The sequence below is a fragment of the Brachyhypopomus gauderio genome, chromosome 12 (genome assembly GCF_052324685.1).
Source record: "Brachyhypopomus gauderio isolate BG-103 chromosome 12, BGAUD_0.2, whole genome shotgun sequence".
NCBI lineage: Eukaryota > Metazoa > Chordata > Actinopteri > Gymnotiformes > Hypopomidae > Brachyhypopomus > Brachyhypopomus gauderio.
Window position 1 is genome coordinate 14,997,081 of NC_135222.1, and position 17,849 is coordinate 15,014,929.

The 17,849-nt window shown below is 40.8% G+C and overlaps 1 protein-coding gene across 2 annotated transcripts in view; it reads left to right on the forward strand.

Moving 5' to 3' along the window:
* The first annotated feature begins 17,118 nt into the window (after nt 1-17,118).
* Nucleotides 17,119-17,849, forward strand: part of LOC143527876 (histo-blood group ABO system transferase-like) — a 45,455-nt gene continuing 44,724 nt past the window's right edge. Inside the window, exon 1 of one of the 2 annotated variants that reach the window (XM_077023227.1) lies at nt 17,119-17,229. The gene's annotated coding sequence lies outside the window, so the exon portion shown is untranslated. The remainder of the gene's footprint in view (nt 17,230-17,849) is intronic. The other variant, XM_077023230.1, reaches the window with a different exon arrangement.

Below are 17,849 nucleotides of genomic sequence, written 5' to 3' on the forward strand. Positions count from 1 at the left end.
TTTTTGAGCAGTCTTTGGTTGGTGGGTCGGGGTCAAAATGGAGAATTTTTTTGGACTTTTTGGAGTGACCAATCACGTCTGCCGTGCCATTTTCCAGCCAATCATCACTAACAGTTTCTCCTTCCCCATCGTGACAGGTGAAACGCGGCGGCTCACTCGTATCTCGTACCCGGGTATTTTAAACCAACGAATACCAACGGCGAAATGGTGAGTGTTTAAGATTTTATTCAATTCACTACTATACAGATAGACACAATTATTGTAGTTTTTATTCATAAAATGTTTCGTGTTGTCAAACCGAGTTAATGCATGCATGGCGTTCTCATCAGAGATAGTTTTATCCTTTATGTTTAGATAGTTAGCAAGTTAGCTACCTCGATGTGTGTACTGATGCATATTTATATTAACCTATAAAGGTAGTCCATGAATGTTACGAATTGACCAGGCGGAGAGGAATCCAAATGCGGAAGTAGGTCGCTTTTATTTACATAATTCACATACACAGAGAATGACCAGTAAATTCGCTAGCATAACGCTTAGCAGTGGTAACGTTCTCTTGGGGTGGTCAGGACGGTCCAGGGTTGTAACGGGAGAGCAGAGTCCAGGAGGCACAGAAGGGCTAAGCAGGAGACGATGTCTAGGGAGTGAACAAGGGTCAGAACACGGTAGATCAAACGGGAGAGAGAAACGCTCGGTATGTGGCATGTGTCAACAATACTTCGCGACTGAGACGTGCTGGAGAAGTGCTTAAGTAAGACTGAAGGGGGCGTGGTAATGAGGGGCAGGTGAGGCTGTTTAGGGAAGACCAGGTGGCATTCCTTACAATGAATATAGCTTATAAAGTAATATGCAATGTTACATCCTGGCCGGTTGTAATTCCATGTTTATAACACATTTATCCCTGAGCAACATACCCAAATAACGACAAACATCAGGTCAGATAATGGAGACCAGTATTAGCAGCTGGTGGCTATTTAGCAAGCTAGCTTTGCCCTAGATGGCTGACAACATTAAAATACTTCTAAGTAGTTATTTGACAAATTTATTTGTTCCATAACAACAGTAAATCTTGTTCTGTTATATCAGTACATGCAGGATAAAAAAAGAACGACATTGTGTTTTTCACCATTGTGGTTACTTTTCCCATTAATTTTTTAGATGCAAAAATATTCACTGTTACGTTTATGTAGTTAAATTAAATATCTACTTAGTCTAAAGGCAGGTCTTCCAAGGGTCACAAGGCGATGGCGGACTCCAAGTGGGTTTGCAGACTGATGTAACAACTTAGACTCGCAAAAACCGGAGGGCGAACATAATTGCGAAGAGAGCTTACTTTTATTCAGTACACAAGGGGTTAAACTCTCCGTAACAACGGAGAGAGACGAATAACCCACACGAACACTTGACGAACCCTTCCGGGATCGACGAGGCATGATTAACCCAATATACAGCAACAAACAATCCTAGAAATCACACACACGCACAACTCACAATCAAAATATACACATGTACAACATCATAGCAATTCTAATACAAACGGACACCAATTGAACAATACACTAGACACAGGCATAAAGAATACGGCTACATAACTGAATCAATCTGACCAAGTGCATCAGGCAAGACAACTATCAAAAGAACACTCAACACGATTACTTAAGCAACATAGGGATCACACAGAACACTTATATTTACAACAATTACAAACAGTCACTCTTTAAACAAGAGCAACAGGACGAGAGTAACTGAAGACTTCTCAATCACATAACACCGCGACTCAAAACAACTCCGATACACAAACAATTCCAACAGAGGACATGAAAAAACACCGATTACTTCAAAGAGACAAAACATAAACGACCAAATGACAAAAACCATCAAATATAACTAGACAAGAGCGTGACTAGGATCAGGTTAATCTTAGCAGATTTTCATCAGTAATTCTTACGTGAACACAGACGTACATACATGGCCAAGACGAAATAACAGACAACAATGGAGAAACGCGAGAGAACTAAATAGAAGAACGACACAGAATTAAATGCAACACAGGTGAAAGTAATAACAACCCAAATTAAATGAAAGGCATGGAAAACCAAGGAAAAACAAAAGAGGCAGACACAGGGAGGGGCTACTCGTTACATAGCCTCCCCTCAATGCGCGCACTCCGGGCGCGCAACAACAAAACACCAAGAACACCCCTGGAAACACCCCTAAAAAATTCAAAGGGCAAAAAGTACCAGGAATTAGAGGCCAAAAAACCCACACCACACCAGAAGATAAATGTAGAGCCCCAGCATAAAGCAGCTCCAACTAGGAGCAGGCACAGGAACCCTAGAAATGGAAAAAAAAAATCATAGGGCAAACACAGATGTCGACATCACGTCCGGGTCACGTACGGACGTGAAAGACAGCGAAGCTGAAATCACAGGACCTGGATCAGGCGAAGGAACAAAACTAGATAAAGCAGGGAGAGAACTCGACAGAGACCTAGATACAGAACGAAAGCCCCTCTGAGGCATTAAACAGGGGTACGTTGAAAACCTATCAAAGGTACATCGACAGCCAGAACAGGATGAAACGTGAGCAAAACCATTCACTACAGACCTACAAGAGGCAGAGACCAAACACAAGGGATGACCAGCACAAGAACACACCGGGGGGACATGACATGACAAAGATCCAGTAGGCGACAATTGAGCGAGAGGTGATGTCAGAGATGCTGGATCAGAGTCAGGCACCAAAGCCGACCCCAGAGGCCTAGAATCAGATGGAACAGTACTCCCACTCAGAGAGAGAGAGGCTGCAACAATCGGACTAGAGACATCAGACATAGACACCGATTCAGATGCAAAATGAGATGGATCAAGGTCAACATTAGAAGATAACACAGTAATACAAATCTTTACAATAACCGACATATGTACAGGAACCATATAAACAACAGTATAAGGGACTACCGCAGACAAAGACACATTCACAAGAACAGGGACAAAAATAAACCCAGGTACAGGAGACAAAAACATAGGCAACGACATGGCACTCATACAACCAAGAAGTCCATCAACATTCTTAGACAATGTCAAAAAACCAGTGTCCGAAGTAGGTAATACTGTTTGTGAAACACAGTCCTTAACCTGATCTGTCCCTTGAACAGGACCTGCCTGGAATTCAGGAACTTGTGTTAGGTTGGCTTCAGATACACAGTCCTGTGGAGACTCAGAGGTCTGAGCAGACAGCAACCCCTCCTGAATCGCACAAGAGAACGATGACCCCTTCTGAGTCTCATGTATCGTTGCCGAGCCAAGTTGCGAATCAGAAGGTAACAGAATCTCTGACTGTGGAACAAGGCACCGACGAACGGCTGACAAAACCCCGGGTAGCATGATGGTCGACAAGGGGACGCCTGGAAGCACTGGGATCGACGGAGGGACGCCCGGAGGGGCCTCGCCGACCGGGCGGGCGTCGGAGAGCAGAGCGACGCCCGGAGGGGCCCCGCCGACCGGGCAGGCGTCAGGAGACGCGGCAGCAGCAGGAACGGCGTCGGGAGACGCGGCAGCAGCAGGAACGGCGTCGGGAGACGCGGCAGCAGCAGGAACGGCGTCGGGAGACGCGGCACCTTGGGGGGGGACAACTGTAGAAATGGCACCCAGGGGGGCGACAACTGCAGAAACGGCCAAAACATCCACTGGTAGCACAGTCTCAGAAGTCCAGTTCCTCGAAGAGACATGTTCTCCGAATGAGGTAGATGTCGGAGAAAAAAGATTTCCAATCCGTCTCCTTAACCTCAGTATCCTCCCTACATGTCCCATGGGATCAACAGTATGAGCACAAAAAAAAGAAGGTCGAGGTACCCCCACAAACCCAGATAAAGGCTCAAACCGTTTCAACATTTCATCTAAAAACAACTGTAACGTCAGTTTCACACCAGGAGTCCGTTTCACAAAGTCCTCTGCCCACAAAAGGGCCTTACCAGTAAGAAATTGGCATAGGAACTTTATTTTCACACTCGCTGGCGGCTCAGAACATGACAGGGACAAGAAAAAAAAATCCGCTTGTCGGACGAATTCTATAGCTGACCCTTCACCAGAATAAACCTTCGGGGGGTCAAACGTCCCATGCAGCATTAAAGGTTCCTCTATATTGAAAACACTCTCGCTATGTTCTGATTGAGGTCTGTTATTCTGTAACAACTTAGACTCACAAAAACCGGAGGGCGAACATAATTGCGAAGAGAGCTTACTTTTATTCAGTACACAAGGGGTTAAACTCTCCGTAACAACGGAGAGAGACGAATAACCCACACGAACACTTGACGAACCCTTCCGGGATCGACGAGGCATGATTAACCCAATATACAGCAACAAACAATCCTAGAAATCACACACTCGCACAACTCACAATCAAAATATACACATGTACAACATCATAGCAATTCTAATACAAACGGACACCAATTGAACAATACACTAGACACAGGCATAAAGAATACGGCTACATAACTGAATCAATCTGACCAAGTGCATCAGGCAAGACAACTATCAAAAGAACACTCAACACGATTACTTAAGCAACATAGGGATCACACAGAACACTTATATTTACAACAATTACAAACAGTCACTCTTTAAACAAGAGCAACAGGACGAGAGTAACTGAAGACTTCTCAATCACATAACACCGCGACTCAAAACAACTCCGATACACATAAACAATTCCAACAGAGGACATGAAAAAACACCGATTACTTCAAAGAGACAAAACATAAACGACCAAATGACAAAAACCATCAAATATAACTAGACAAGAGCGTGACTAGGATCAGGTTAATCTTAGCAGATTTTCATCAGTAATTCTTACGTGAACACAGACGTACATACATGGCCAAGACGAAATAACAGACAACAATGGAGAAACGCAAGAGAACTAAATAGAAGAACGACACAGAATTAAATGCAACACAGGTGAAAGTAATAACAACCCAAATTAAATGAAAGGCATGGAAAACCAAGGAAAAACAAAAGAGGCAGACACAGGGAGGGGCTACTCGTTACAACTGAGAAGCTTTGCCAGCACTTCTGCTCCAAGGCAGAAGAAGTGGCACGAGTTATATCAAGGAGTATATACACCACACACTGTATGTTTTGACTGTATTACGCATTTGTTTGCTTAGATCACTTGCAAGTATCTTGGTAAAGTTCGTTTCACGTTTGCATATTCGGAATTATTTCTTCAATACCTTTAAGTTAAAAGTGCCAAAATATGCAAATTCTTTTCGCTCACCCTGCCCGTCACAAATTAAAGACGTTGATGACATAACTTGCACTTTACTTTGTTTGATTCATGTTTATGTTTGATTTATCTTTATAAGTTTTTTAGTAGCCATTATAATCTCGGCAGATTCTGACTCCTGTAGCGTGTTCAGCTCCACTTGTTTGGATTGTGCAACTGCAGGGTGTGATTTATTAATGTGTAGTAAGCAAGATGCCTATTGGTAATGCGCAAACATCATTTTTAAATATTTATTAACAGAAATTAGGATGATTTTATTTGACAAAAGTCTATATATAACGAAAAACAAAAGACATTTCATGTAACAACTAATGCTTAGCTGCATCCTTGGGCACCCCCATGCAGTTAAAATGGTACATTCGACTATGACGTTCATAGTCGACTAGGGGGTATAGCCGACTATAGTCGAATCAGCGACTATTGCAGGTCACCCCTAATTTTAAATATACTCCTGTCAACGCTGCAACGTCTAAAGCACCATCTACAAATGACTTTAACATGGACGCAAGTGGCGGTCGTAAAGGCCCCAGAGCACTGTGTACACTGTTTTTTGCAATAATTTCAATAGCTTTTAAACTGTCCATCTAAGACCACCAAATAAGTTGGATTACATTAAGTTTATCTTTAATAACAACCTACAACTAAAAGATGGGTATTTATACCTTGCACCAATTTGTGGTGGTCAGTTTTTGTCAAATATTTCAATAGCTTTTAAACGGGCCATCATAATTCCATAAAACAAGGTTGTTAATTGGGATGCGCTTAATGTACTATAACTTGTTTTATGCTCTTATGATGGACATTTTAAAAGCTATTGAAACATTTTTTTGTCAAAATGTGCACTTAATATTTATACAAATTGTTTTTATCTTATGAAGAATCGTTTAAAAATTATTTAAATCTTTGCAGAAGAACAGAGTGCGCAGTTCTCTGGGGCCTTTACGACCGCCACTTTCGTCCATGTTAAGGTCATTTGTAGACGGTAACAGTAGTAATTCCGAATACACGAACATGAAACTACAGTTACAAGGAAGAGAAAGACATCAATCATGTTAGACAACAGATATCCTAAATAACAGCTGACCTGATGTGAGTGCTTATTAGTTTATATTATGGCACCCAGAACAAGTTATTGGTGCCTGATTTTTTCCTTTTAGGACCTACTGACTTATTGAGTATTTTTTTTGTCTGTAGCCCAGCATGCGAACCATCTTGTTGCCATGGTAACCACCAATTGTTTACCCTTTTAATTTGTTCTAACATTTGTACTGTATAAAACTGGGTCGCGACTTAATGACAATGAGAAAATGTGGGTCCTCGGGCTGAGACCAGTTGAGAACCCCTGAATTAAATGATCAATTATGACAGAGGCTGCGGGCTGGTGGAAATTTGAACACTGACTGCATTTGGCCTCCAGGCCGGAGTTTGGACATGCCTTAACTAGACCTAAATTAACACAATAGCTCAAGTGGATGACAACTTGGTGACAACTGTCATATTAATAGTCCACATCTGATCACATATCCTTTGTATACAACTGCATGTAACAACTTAAACCTTATACTCAACTGTGTGAAGGGTTTCTATGCATCCTTGCATTCAAGTCAACTTTCTCACCTGAAGTGACATTTTCTTCCACAGTCCTGTTCCAGAAACAGTCAAGCTTTAAAAGGGACTACCCTTATAATAATTTAATGTATTCCATGGCATCTATCTATGTTGGAGCAACTAAGAAGCAACAAACATTTAAACAAACTAAATTTTAATCTAAAAAGATTAAATGCTGGACTTGTTCATTTTCATGTGCATTAAATGGTTTTTTTGTCACCATTACTACGCTCGTCATGCCTTCTCCTTCGTGCATAACATAATTAAACTGAAGGTGCTGGAAAATGGTGCTGAAAATGGATCTTGAAAGTTCCGTACAAGTGCTTGAATTCCACCTTGTAAAGGTGTATGAACACTGCAAACAATATACATACATACTATATTTCTATATATACACAATTTATTTACATAGTTATATTGAAATATAAATATATATAAATTTTATAAATATATATTTCATAATACATGGCTGTATTACACACATATAATGTAATTTTACCATAATCTTTGGTTGCTAATGCTAAATCCAACTGTAATAATTATTAAATGTATGGAAAAGTTTCCATTTTTGTCACGTAGGGCTTCCCCTCGTCTGCCACGCCCATGTCGTTATTGTCTTCACCTTATTCTAGTCCAGTCCTATGTATTTATAGTCTGGATTGTTATTTTATAAAAAATAAATAAATAAAAACTTTTTGAAGCATATTGCATGGTTTGGCTTCTGTTTTTGCTTCTTTTGTCTAATTGTTACAACTTACCAGAGGTGGGTAGAATATTCAACAATTTTACTCAAGTAAAAGTACTTTTACTTGAACCAAATGTTACTCAAGTAAAAGTAAAAGTATGTATCCAAAAATTTACTTGAGTAAAAGTGTAACGTTCAGCTCGACTGGAAGGACGAGACAAGAATCCTCTCGATGATATAAACGTCACTTTATTTTCACAAATAAACACAGCGCAGACAGCGCAAAAAAAAACTGCTTTCACACTTGGACATGAAAGACTCAGACAACGACGAGCACAAGACGAACGCACATTAAATAGACAGACCACATAAACCCCACGTGATGACGAGACGAGCCACAGGTGAGACCGTAATGTGACAAAAAGTAAAAAAGTACTTTGATTAAAAGCTACTCAAGTAGTGAGTAAATGCATGAGTACTGTCTCGTGTCAATAAATTACATCATGCGAAATTGTATTACTGGAAACAATGACTTTTAATAATAACAACAATAATGTATTATAAATAAATATAATATATAAAAAATTATTTATAATAAATAATATGTATTTTTTAGTTGTGGGACTTTAACGTCTTAATTTCGATTAATTAATTACAAGAAAATTTACGAACTAAAAAAATTAACGCATTTAACTCACGAGACACTTTTGCACCGTGGAATGTTTCTCAGTGCACGAGTTCCAGGCAGACAGATTATATGGACGCACAATAAGATGAGCATGATGGAGATGACTGAAGAGGCTACGCTGGTGGATGAGACATTTAAATATAAGAAACTTCCAGATGGAAGTACAAACAAAAATAATGTTATTTGCATTTTATGTAGGAAAGAGTTCGCTTATCACAGGAGCACTTCCACCCTTCGTTACCACCTCAACGCAAAACATGTTGGTGCTAATGTGCAGGTCAGTAATGATAACTTAGTTGCTAAATGTATTCCTAGTGCAAGCAAACAGTGTCGCCAGTCAACACTCGACCACATGTCGGGGTTCAAATTAAGAAACAAAATGTCAAAGTCCACGTCAGACAAATTGACCAATTCACTGGTTGATTGCTGTGTACTGTAGACCGCTCTCTGTGGTCGAAGGCTTAAGTAAGACGCAGCAAGTTTAAACGAGGTTCACGCAAGGTGTGCGGAGTTGTGCGCTACGGTCACTCGTGAAAGTATAATCCAGGCTTTTATCTATTATCTATTTACCTATATATTCAGGGTTGCCAACTTTTCAAGATCGCTTGGAGTAAGATTTGAACCTGGAGGGGGTGGCGAACGTTAATTGTTGATGGGGGGGCGGGGTTAGCGAACGTAAGTTGTTGCTGGGCGGCCTGTAAAATGGACACAAATTAAGTATTATATCGAGATCGATCGCCAGTGGTTGGCGCCAGAGCGAACTAGTAACTCATAGATATGGATCAGAGATAAATAAACTTTATCTCTGACTTTAAACTTTATCTCAGTTTAAAGTTTAAACTTAGAAACTTTATCTCAAACCCTCACCGCTTGCGTGCGCTGCAGTGACTTCGCGGGCTACCGTTGCATTGTGGGGAATGTAGTGTTTGTGCATGCAAAACACCATCGGGCAGCTGTGGCCTGCGGGCCGGTTCTAATAGTAATTAAATATCATCCAGGGGGCCATAGATAATCAATTCGCGGGTCGGATCTGGCCCGCGGGCCTTAACTTTGACATATGTGCTCTATGTGGTATGAAATAGTTTGGGCAGGAATGATCCCTCTCAAGATTTTGTATGCCCCGCCCCTTGAAACACAGGTCTTGGGACCTTCTTGAAATGATGATCCCTCGAAGTGCAACAGCTCGGTGGCAGAAATGGACTTTCCGTCTCTTAAAAGACTATGAAGTGGATGGGCTGGTGCTAGAAATGTTAAACTTGTTGGAAATACATGTATGAACCTATCGTTGTGAAACAATAAAACACTGAAAACAAAAAAAAAACAGTTTATCCCCGCTTTCATGTAGTGTACCGATCTTTTTGTCGTTATTTTGATCGCTCATGCTGCTTTCAGTCTGGTCTGATCCTCTTGAACGTATATATGGAAGTAAGGCGGGAGTTTGTCGACGTCACATCAAGACGACATCAGCGATTGGTCAAATTTGCGGGAAAGTTGCGGTGATTGGCTGAAGTTGCAACACTGCCCTGAATCACGAATTCAGGGCAGTGTTGCAACTTCAGCCAAGGGTTTGAATCCGTGTATCATTCGTTCATTTGATATTCAACTGAAAATCAAAATCGGAAAATCAAAAAACCATTCATTATTTTGTTTTTCGTTTTGAATATAAAAACAAAAAAACAAACCAGGCTTGTATTTTTCAGTTTTTTATTTGATGATCCAAACAAAAATAGCAAAATAAAAAAACGGGTTCGGAGCCGAACTTGATTTTGATTTTTTAACTTGACCCATTTGTGTGCCCCGGAAGTTACTGATATGTTTATTCTTCGTGGTCTTCGTTTGTGCGGGAGTGCGCTGCAGTGTTACTTGTTCTACTCTGAGCCTAGACATTGGAACATAGTCTATATTGGTATAGACAACGTGACCATATTGGAACCACATTCTAGATTAATTAAATATTTATTTGAAGGTGGTAAGACGCATGCAGAGATTTCGTGCACGTTGCAGCAAATGGATATCCAGTGATGATCCGGTGTTAATATTTGTCATTGTGTTTTGTAGTGTTCGTTTACTTTAGTCTCTGCTGTGTTTTCTGTGCCTTGTATTATTTGTATAAACGTGTTTTCCTTTCATAATCGCTGTGGTCCTTTATATTCCTTCGTGAGTGTTTCTGTGAAGTGTGTTCTGTATGCCTCGTAAGTTGCGCACTCTCCGTGTGGGCGCGGTTCACTTAGAGCTAGGGTGACCAGACGTCCTCTTTTTCCCGGACATGTCCTACTTTTGAGACCTAAAAAATGTCCGGGGGGAATTTGTTCGACTGCCTCAAACAGAATACATGTACAGTGCAAAAGTGTTTACAAGCGAAAGCACGTGTGTCCGCCGGTTCTACGGCGATGAAACGAAAGTGTACGTTTACGGAGGAGTTAAAGAGAAAAAACATTCGACACACACACACCATCCACCTAAATCATTCACCGATACACCGATGACCCCCACCCAGCACAAAAGGTGTCCTCCTTTTCAGAAACCCAACTCTGGTCACCCTACTAGAGGAGACTAGCTCCGTTAAAGTATGTGCCAGCCCTTTATCGCGATTGTGTCCAACCCACCACGTTACACAGATATTGGTATATTATTTATTTCAGTAATTCCATTCAAAAGGTGAAACTTGTATATTATACTCATTCGTTGCACACCGACTGATATATTTAAGAAAATTTGAATATTGTGAAAAGGTTCAATATTGAAGACAATATTAAATAGCTAATGAACTAAAACTGGTCTCTCAGTCTAGTTCTGTATGCTACACAGTCATGGGGAAGAAAAACAAGTAGTTATATATATTAAGTGCATCCTAAACAACAACCTACAACTCTTACATGGGTATTTACAGGTGCTGTTCATAAAATAAGAATATTATGAAAAGCTATTGAAATAATTAGATAAAAACTCACCACCACTATTAGGTAAGAGGTAGAAATACTCATATCTGAGTTGTAGGTTGCTGGTCATCATGGGCTTAATGTAATACAACTTGTTTGGTGCTGTTCTGATGGACCGTTAAAAAACTATTTTAATTAAAAGATAAAAACTCACCACCACTATTAGGTAAGAGGTAGAAATACCCATATCTGACTTATAGGTTGTTGCTTAGGATTGCGCTTAATATATAATAGCTTGTTTTATGATCTTATGATGCACCATTTAAATTGACATAATTAGACAAAAACTGACCTCCACAAATTGGTGCAAGGTAGAAATACCCATATAAATGTGCCATATTTTGTCAATTGTGATTTTTTTTCACCGCGATCGAAATTTGTCCTCCACTTTTTACCCATCTGTGCAGTTAGAACACACACACACTAGTGATTACTAGGGGGCTGTGGTGCACATGTGTCCAGAGCAGTGGGCAGCCCGGCACCCGGGGAGCAGTTGGGGTTAGGTGCCTTGCTCAAGGGCACCTCAGTCATGGTCTCAAGCCTGGGAATCAAACCCACGACCCTCTGGTCACAAGACCAGTTCCCTACAATCAGGCCATGACTGCCCGTTGTATTACACAAAGTGCATCCTATATACTATATACTTTGTGTAAAACAACTTGTTTGGTGGTCTTATGATGGACCATTGAAAAGATATTGAAATTATTGAAAAAAAAAAACCAGAGTGCGCAGTGCTCTGGGGCCTTTACTACCGCCACTTGCGTCCGTGTTAACCGTGTTAATGTAATTTGTAGACGGTGCCTTAGACGTCGTAGCGGTCACAATAGTACATTTTAAATAAAATGTTGTATACAACTTAAATATGTATCTTCCTGGCGTAAACAAAGTTGTAGATATTTATTTTGCACATTTGGGCACTTATTATTGAAGAAAGAATTCCGAATATGCAAACGTGAAACCAACTTTACCGCAGTCAAACGAAGACCACGAAGAACAACTTCCGGGGCACACAAATGGGTCGAGTTAAAAAATCAAAATCAAGTTCGGCTCCGAATCCGATTTTTAATTTAGCTATTTTTGTTTGGATCATCAAATAAAAAACAGAAAAATACAAGCCTGATTTGTTTTTTTTGTTTTTATATTCAAAACGAAAAACAAAATAATGAACTGTTTTTTTGATTTTCCGATTTTGATTTTCAGTTGAATATCAAATGAACGAATGATACACGGATTGGTTTGCTTGAAGTTGCGTTAAAGTTGCAAATCGCAACATCGCGACTTTCTGGAGGGTCTGATGAATGGAAGATCCAGTCATATGCTTTGAATATGCAGAAGACCACTTCTAGACACTATGGAGATGCCTGTGGCAGAGGTCTGGGAAATTAAAGAAAGTCTACCATCTAAAATGGTATTAAAAACATCTTCTGATTTACTTCAGTTCTTCCTATTCTTCCAATATCTTGAGCAAAACTCATTTTTGGTCAGAATTTCCAGCGTTCTGAAAACTGTTTGCTGTTTTCTGCACTCATCTATTGGTCTGTGTAGTAGACTGATGGAAAAATAAACAAGATGTTAAAGTTTATGATTATGTTCATTGATTCATTCATCATTCATCCATCCATTATCCGAATCCCACTAGCCGGGGTCACGGGGGGGCTGGAGCCAATCCCAGCATCTCCGGTACACCATGGGCAGGTCGCCAGTCCACCGCATGGCCAACGCACACACACCTACGGGCAATTCAGAGCGACCAATCAACCTAACACACGTCTTTGGACTGTGGGAGGAAAACGGAGTACCCGGAGAAAACCCACACAGGCACAGGGAGAACATGCAAACTCCACACAGAGCAGCCCAGACAGAGAATCAAACCCAGACTGCCTTGCTGTGAGGTGACAGTGCTAACCACCACACCACCATTCATCATTCAAACTTAAATTAATATTTCTCATGTTAAATAATGAAATGTGATTAAAATGCAATTGATTTCGTTTAATTAATTACAAAGCTTCAAATTAATTCGATACATTTTTTTATCGCTTCCCACCCCTAGTATTTTTGTTTGTTCCTAATTATTAGGCCTGTGTAACTTTAATGTGTTCCATGAAGACACTAACTGATGAGACTGTCAGCCAATACGTGTACATACAACTTGACGCCAACTGAATCAATTTGTAGCAAACTTAATCATCGTATATTGCTAGTGTGTACACTCAGAGTGTGAACTGGTTTTTAGTATTACACTGCGTTACATTTAATAATTACATCATACAAACGTTATCAGAGATATAGCATTACACAAAATTATACATACGGCAAACTTATCGCATCGTGTTTCCTCAAATTTGATGTCGAGTTCTTGTAGACTGATATGTCCACACGTTGGCAGACACAACTGACCGCGCATTATATAACTGTCCTTTTTACACATTTGTAACATTGGCTGTATGTGAGGCCAGGGATGCTCAGTAGGTTTTTCTGTCACCATACTTTCTTGCTACAGTGGAGAAAGTTTGAGTATGTGATCACGTGACTGACCGGCTTCATTTGATTGGTCACTCATACTCAGGTGACAAGACGTTGGTCAGTCTTCTCACTGAAAATATGAATTATTTACAAAACTAAAGTAACGGTAGCGCATGGCTCAAATCCGATTGTAACAGAGTAAAAGTCGCGTTTTTCTCAGCATACATTTACTCAAATAAAAGTAGAAGTCTTTCATATTAAAACTACTGTTAAAAGTACATTTTTGTCCAAAATTCACAATTGACAAATATGGCACATTTCTTTTTTTTTTTTTTTTTTTTGTGGGGTTGTAACAAAGGAACACCATGTATTTGACATCAACTCATGGTGGCTGTGACATTTGAATTGAGGTTTGAATTGGTGCCGTTTGTAGTAAACAAATGTGTGTATTTTGTATAAAAGTTTGAGAACTCTAGCTCAAAAATTCAGTGAGTTACAGGCGCTGAAGCAAAAAGTGTTACAACCATACCCGGCCTCCCCCCTACTTTAAATATTTTAATTCATAGTTTAGATTGTTAGTATACATGTCTCTCCCCTCAGAGACAACAACGCCATGGCCCTGCAGGCAGAGAAGACCAAGAATAAAAATGAGTGTGACGGGCAGGGAGTGCAAAATAAAATGGAAGCGATCACTCCAAGTGGAGAAAGTGCGCAAACCAAAAACCTGTGGGAGGTTACCTCCCTGGGGCGCGGCTACACCACCCAGTAACCGCTCCCGTATCCACCTCTCGACTTGGGGTGCCATGACCCTGGGCAATCCTAACCGGCCAGGGAGAACGCCCCTCATGAGGAAGTTCATAGCATGGACTCCTCCACCCCTCCTGAGGTTCCAGGGGGGAAGCACTCTTTCCCAACCATGGCCGGTCACATTCTAAGGCCTTCCTCCTGGTCACCCAAACCTGAGGGGGAATATCTATCGCACACTGTCCAGGAGAGCCGCCACTCGCCTCCAGGGGCCTGTACACAACAGATCTACACAACACAAACGTATGCGTGTGTGCGGGCTACCTCCTTGTGGAGCGGCTATATGCCTCACAAACCTACCTCTCATCTCGGAGCACCATGACCCTGGGCAACCCTAACCGGCCAGGGAGACTGCCCCTCACGGGGAAGTACATAGCAAGGTGGACTCCTCCACCCCACCAGAGGTTCCAGGGGGGAAACACTCCTACCCTGCGGGGGCCAGCTACACCCCAAGACCTCCTGGTCACACCAAGCATGAGGGGGGGACCTCTGTCTTCAGCAGGAGCTCTTCAGACAGGAGCCCTCAGGTCCCCACACATCTGGAGAGCCCTCACCCTCCAGGGGGGGCTCTTTAAGACCGGGCTCCTGTCACCCCATCACATAAGGGGGCTCCTGCCTACTTGGGAGATTCCACAAGGTCCAGCAGGGCTGCTATCCACTGCCAGGGAGAAGCACCAGCACATAACACACAAACACACACCAACACAAAACACATACGCACACATACCCTGATCCCCCTACCATGGGGGAGGGGTCTCCATCTCAGCAGAGGACGTCCACTGGCTCAGGAGAATCCCCCACGTTCCTGGTCAGGGCCTCCCTCAGGAGCTGCGCCCTCCATACCACACTTCGTGGCACGGGACCACCACTGGTCCACTCCCAACACACATTCAAGGGGGAGGAGCATGTGTGGAATTACACCAAAACAATTCACGCAACACACTAGGACAAAACAAACACGCATGAGACCAGTGTTGCGAATAACGCCGTTAAAAATAACGGCGTTAGGTAACGTCGTCATTTTGTCAGTAACGGGATAATATAATTAGTTACTTTTCCTGTCGTTACAACGCCGTTGACGTTACTGGTCATTAAAAGCGGTGCGTTACTATATATTGATATACTAATGCGAGCGGACCGCTGCCCAGGCTAGTGAGGAGTAACAGATCCCGATAGGTCACAGTTCTCGGTGTAACACCTGTTTAACTTAACAAGTCAGTAAGCGATTGCCAGCGTTATGATAGCCAATCAGAGCCAGTGTTTTTACACGCGCGCCGAAGCACGCGAGTGACACGACACAAACGGAGAAGAGGCCGAAATGGCGTCAGGTGCAAGCCGAAGAAAACTAGAACTTTCAAGGCGAAATATACATTATTTTATGAAAATACTTGAAGTTCCTGAATGTCTACCAGACTGGGTATTTGATTTATTTAATTAAGAATAGAGGTTTTATTGTTAAGTTTACTTCTGTTGTAAACAAACCAGTTGTCTCAGGTTGAGAGAATTTAATTTAATTTCATAGATGTAAATGCACTTTATATAGTGTAACTGTTTACTTTTGCTTTTTTTTTCTCAAAGATTTGGGATTTTAAGGGATTTTATCCTGCACTGGTCTGTGAATGTGCAATAAATATCAAAAGTTAAACACCTTTATGATCTACTCATTTCAACTGACTGTGAAAACTGCTTTTAAAAAAAACTTAATTAATTGGCATAGGCCTATAACCTTTTTTTAACTGTAACGCAAATAGTTACTTTCCCTGGTAACGAGTTACTTTTATTTTAGAGTAATTCAGTTACTAACTCAGTTACTTTTTTGAACAAGTAGTGAGTAACTATAACGAATTACTTTTTTAAAGTAACGTTCCCAACACTGCATGAGACAGACAACACGCATGTGCAAACAATGGACAGGACCCCCACAGCCAAACTCCCGCTTGCTTCAGTCCTATCGTCACATTCATATATCGTCACAAGACATATATAGACAAACAAACAACCCTCAGGTGAAACGGATCGCAGGCCCCACCCACCTGAGGGATGAACACAACACAACAACAACCAGACAACTGCCGCTGTGTACGGAGGTGACCAGTAGGAGGCCCAGCGTACCGTGACAGAGACAACCACAGAAAAAACAATAAATTTATAAGATTTAATCCATATGAATAAACCATATTTAATCTATATAAATAAAACATCAAATAAATAAGATATAATCCATATAAATAAAACACATCAAATGAATATTATATAATAAGGCTAAATAAAACACATAAATAAATCTAGAGAAATGTTTGGGAGTATCATGGGTACAGTTGCCTGAAGAGCCCCCTGATCATGGGCTGAAGTGCTGGGATGAACCCCAACTGCTCACAAAAGCTGGATCACAAAAGTTGCGTCTTAAACCACATGGGGTGGACCAAACCACTATAGACAGGTGGGACAGCAGTCTACTGTTTGATGAACATGAAAATGTTCATGTTTAAATGAATGGCTCTACATGAGACAATGAACCACACCTCCTTTTCATTTAACCTGGTATGAGCTCCAGGTATGAAGAAATATCTTGTCTAGCTGGTTTTCTATTGACAAAGACATTGTATTTTCCATTCCTTCCTAATTATAAGAATTGTCAGTACTCAGTTGCAGATTAAGTCATTGTTGGTTAGACAACCTGTGTTTCTTTCCCCCACTTCTAATAATCTCCTGACTGAACCCAGAGGAAAAGCTTACACGTCTTTCGGGTATTTGATCCATACTTTTTCAGTATTGTTTATTTATGTTGTGTTTATTAAGACAAGAGATTTGTGTTTATTTACTAAACAAGAGAGATTTATGAATGGAAATGAAATTCTTATTGTATTTTACTGTTTAAAATGAAGTGAAGAAGTAAATACATGAAAAATGCAAATGAGAAAAATGAATAATAATTCCCTATTTACACCCTTTTACAATATTGAAATGGGGAATGGGGAATTATTATTAATTCACTTAGAATATGGAACCAAATGGAGTCAGAATTATTTTTGTTTAACTATGTCAGGGTGAGTGTACCTATAACCTTCTAAACAAACTGTACAGGTCCACAGTGTACTCATAAATATTTAAATAGGGAAAATAAATAACCGCGAGTCTTAACGCAGGATGCCATGCTGAGAGCGTCTTTTAGTTTCAATGTAGTCACGAAATGCATGTAGCGACATACACATGCACAGTGACACAAAGGCAAACAAAGACTAACAAAGAACGTTGAGCGCACATTTGAGCGATACAGACGAACAAGACAGATCATATATGCAGAGGTGGGTAGAGTATTCAATAATTTTAAAATAAAAGTACTGTTACTTGAACCAAATTTTACTCA